Source organism: Erinaceus europaeus, chromosome 6 (genome assembly GCF_950295315.1).
Source record: "Erinaceus europaeus chromosome 6, mEriEur2.1, whole genome shotgun sequence".
In the NCBI taxonomy this organism is placed as follows: domain Eukaryota; kingdom Metazoa; phylum Chordata; class Mammalia; order Eulipotyphla; family Erinaceidae; genus Erinaceus; species Erinaceus europaeus.
The window spans coordinates 17,931,604-17,935,633 of record NC_080167.1 but is presented as its reverse complement, the minus strand read 5'-3'; the positions used below and the strand labels follow the sequence as shown (position 1 = coordinate 17,935,633).

Genomic DNA, 4,030 nt, shown 5'->3' with positions numbered 1-4,030 from the left:
GCCGCCTCCGCCTGGGTCTCCGCCTCTGCCGCCGCGCGCCCCGCCCCCGCCCCGCCCCGCCCCTCCCAGACCCGGACCGCCGCCACCGCCACCGCCGCCGGAGCCCCCCCCCACCAGGGGCAACCTGAATTTTTTCTTTTGCCTCCAGGGTTATCGCTGGGGGTCTGTGACTGCACAACGAATCCACTGCTCCTGGAGGCTATTTCTCCCATTTTGTTGTTGTTATTATTATTGTTGCTATTGCTGTTGTTGGATCGGACAGAGAGAAATCGAGAAAGGAGGAGAGACAGAGAGGGGAAGAGAAAGACAGACACCTGCAGACCTGCTTCACAACTTGTGAAGCGACCCTCCCGCGGGTGGCGAGCCGGGGACTCAAACCGGGATCCTTATGTCTGTCCTTGCGTTTCGCGCAATATGTGCTTAACCCGCTACGCTACCGCTCTGCACCCAACCTCTGATATTTTTTTTACCTTTATTTATTTATTGGATAGAGACCGTCAGAAATCGAGAGGAAAGGGGGAGACAGAGAGGGAAAGAGGCAGAAAGACACCTGCAACCCTGCTTTACCATTCCCAAAGCTTTCCCCCTGCAGGTGGGGACGGGGGCTCGAACCTGGGTCCTTGCTCATTGCAACATGTGCGATCAACTTGGTGTGCCTCCACCCACCCCCCAACCTCTGATAGTTTTAACTTTTGTTTCACATATAGAAATGGATATGGATGTGTATATAATACTTATTTCTATTAAATTTATTAAGTTATTTAAAATTTTAATATATATATATTTGTTTGGATGGAGACATTGATTTTATATAAGAAGAAAATATGGGGGGGGATGAGATCATTTTGCAAACACCTATCAGGGGTGATGAGAAACTATCAGCAACTGTGCCATATGCCATCAACCACCAGTCTTCTTCTTCTAGTGTTTGCCCTTCTTCCATAGCCAGTCAACAGCATCAGGTTGAGCCTGATGTAAAGTTTCGAGACCTCCTTTGAATCTGAAGAGGTGGCACCACCAGTAAAATGATTCAAAAGAAAGAGAGGAAGAAAGAAAGAAAACATGTGAGAGAAAGGAAGCATAGGGGCATGTAGCATTACCTATTTAATTATATTCATTGTGATCCTTTTTTTTTTTTTTTTGAGAGCCTAGGGCTTTGCCCATGCACCTTTCCAACTGGTCGACTTTTGCGTTACTTCCAATGAGAGGTAGAGAGAGGCACCACAGCACCACCTGGCAGTTTCCCCAGTGCTGTGGTTCTCCCATATAGTGCTGAATCTCAAACCCAGGACTCTGCTCAAGTGAGTGTTCTACCAGATGCGCCTTCTCCCTGCTCTTTAATAACTTTAAAGTGAACACACTTTCCGTCTACTGAAGAAACAGGTCAGGTGGGGGTAGATAGCATAATGGTTATGCAAACAGACTCTCATGCCTGAGGCTTCAAAGTGCCAGGTTCAATCCCCTGCACCACCATAAGCCAGAGCTGAGCAGTGCTCTGGTACAAAAACAAAAACAAAACAAAAAAGACAGTAGGTCAATATTATTATTGTTCTTTTCTTTTAAAATATGTATTTATTCCCTTTTGTTGTCCTTATTGTTTTATTGTTGTTGTTATTGATATCATTGTTGCTGGATAGGACAGAGAGAAATGGAGAGAGGAGGGGAAGACAGAGAGGGAAAGACGCCTACAGACCTGCTTCACCACCTGTGAAGCGACTCCCCTGCAGGTGGGGAGCTGGGGGCTGAAACCGGGATGCTTATGCCAGTCTTTGCGTGTTTTTTTTTTAATTGAGGAAGTTAATGCTTTACAGTACAATCATTGACATGTGCATATGATTTCATTATGCACTGGGTCCCCAAAGTTTTCTTCCTATTCTCTGTCCCCTTCCCTCCCCAGAGTCCTTTGCTCACCATGTCCATCCATCCATGTTTTACTTTGTGCTCTCCCTCCCCGAAGTCCTTTGCTTTGGTGCAATTTATTATTGTTTTTACCTGAGCACTGCTCAGCTCTTGCTTATAGTGGTGCTCAGGATTGAGCCTGGGACCTCAGAGATCCAGGGTTGAAAGTTTTTTGTTTTCTTTTTAAGCATGATCTTAATATATTGTAATTGATTAAGGGACATCTCTGAGGCTCTCAGGAGTGTGGGTCCTGTCATTTGTCCAGGGGACTGCAGTTGGGGGTAATATCTGACTCCACAACCATCCAGGATGAGGTGCTTTTCAGCCACCATGTCTTCAAATTCATCTGTGTTAAACCTGGTGAAGCCCCACTTCTTGGAGATGTGGATCTTCTGGTGTCCAGGGAACTTGAATTTGGCCCTGCACAGGGCCTCAATCACATGCTCCTTGTTCTGTAGCTTGGTGTGGATGGGCATGATGATATGGCAGATGTGGACCCTGGCCACAGAGCCCTGGGGCTTCCCAAAGGACCCTGCATCCCTATCTGGAGTCTAAGATTAGGGACAGCAGAGGGTCAGGCATAAAGTGAATAGGGAGCAGGAAGGGCTGTTTCCGGGATCCCTTAGGGCAGCCTATACAATCAACAGGCCGCACACACTACCCAGGAGTCTGTTTGTAGCCATTGCACTAGGCTTGAAAGTCTTTTGCATAAATATTATGCTCTCTCCTGAGATCAGGTCAATGTTATCCTAAACAATGAAAATAAGGGTTGGAGGGGGAGGGGAGCCTCTCAGGTCCTGGTGGGAAAAGATGGTGGGAAAGGATCTAAGGACTCTGGAGACAGCATAAAGATTCTGCAAAAGACTCAGGCCTGAGGAACCAAAGGCCCCAGGCTCAGTCCCTAGTACCAGCATAAGCCAGAGTTTATGAGTGATGCTCTGGGAGGAAAAAAAGAAAAAAGGAACCTAAGCCAGAGGTGAGAGTGTTTTTCAAACATTTATCATAGTGAGTTAGGAAAGTATACCCCATGTGCCAACAGCTATACTGTAAAACATTAACCACAGGTGGGGATAGATAGCATAATGGTTATACAATGAGACTCTCACGCCTGAGGTTCCAAAGTCCCAGGTTCAATCCTCTGCACCACCATAAACCTGTAACATATTGAGAGACAAAAAATACTTTACATATATTAACTCATTTTATCTTCACATCAACCCTATGGAAAAATTATTATGCTTATTTTGTGGATGTAGAGACAGAGGGACAGCTGATTGTGATAAGCATTGTTCTTTGTTTTCATTATTGGGGGAGTCTAATGGGTTACTGTACAGTTGCTGACACAAGAAACTAAATTGGCAGTGATGATATTTTGCAGACACTTGTCACAGGAAGATGAGAAACTACCTACAGTGATCCTAGAGGTGGTGCAATGGATAAAGCAGTGGTCCCAGAGGTGGCGCAATGGATAAAGCATTGGACTCACAAGCATGAGGTCCTGAGTTTGATCCCCTGCAGCACATGTGATAAGCATTTTTTTTCATTTTATCAAATATTACATAATATCCTTTAAAGTGTTATGACTATTTTCATTAGCAAGATATAAGATTTCCTTTTTTTTATTTTTCCCTTTTGTTGCCCTTGTTGTTTATGTTGTTGTTATTGCTGGATAGGAAAGAGAGAAATGGAGAGAGGAGGGGAAGACAGAGAGGGGGAGAGAAAAATGTGGGCTAATACATACAAGTATAGATAGTTATAGAAATAATAGTCATGGTCCGGGTGGTGGCGCAGTGGATAAAACACTGGATTCTCAAACACGAGGTCCCAAGTTCAATCCCTGGTAGCACATGTACCAGAGTCATCTCTGGTTCTTTCTCTCTCTGTCTTTCTCATGAATAAATAAATAAATTCTTTAAACAAAAAAAAAGAAATAATGGTCAACTGCGGGGGTAGATAGCATAATGGTTATGCAAAGAGACTCTTATGCCTGAAGCTCTGAAATCCCAGGTTCAATCCCATATACCACCATAAGCCAAAGTTGAACGTGCTCTGGTAAAAAAAAAAAGAGAGAGAAAGAATAGTCAACCTATATCTGTGATTTTGGGGAAATATTGCCCTTTCCAATGGAGGG

General features: G+C 44.6%; 1 pseudogene; it reads right to left on the bottom strand.

The window, feature by feature from the left end:
* Positions 1–2,503: 2,503 nt before the first annotated feature.
* LOC132539173 (small nucleolar RNA SNORA70) lies at positions 2,504–2,609 on the bottom strand (annotated as a pseudogene).
* Positions 2,610–4,030: the final 1,421 nt, after the last annotated feature.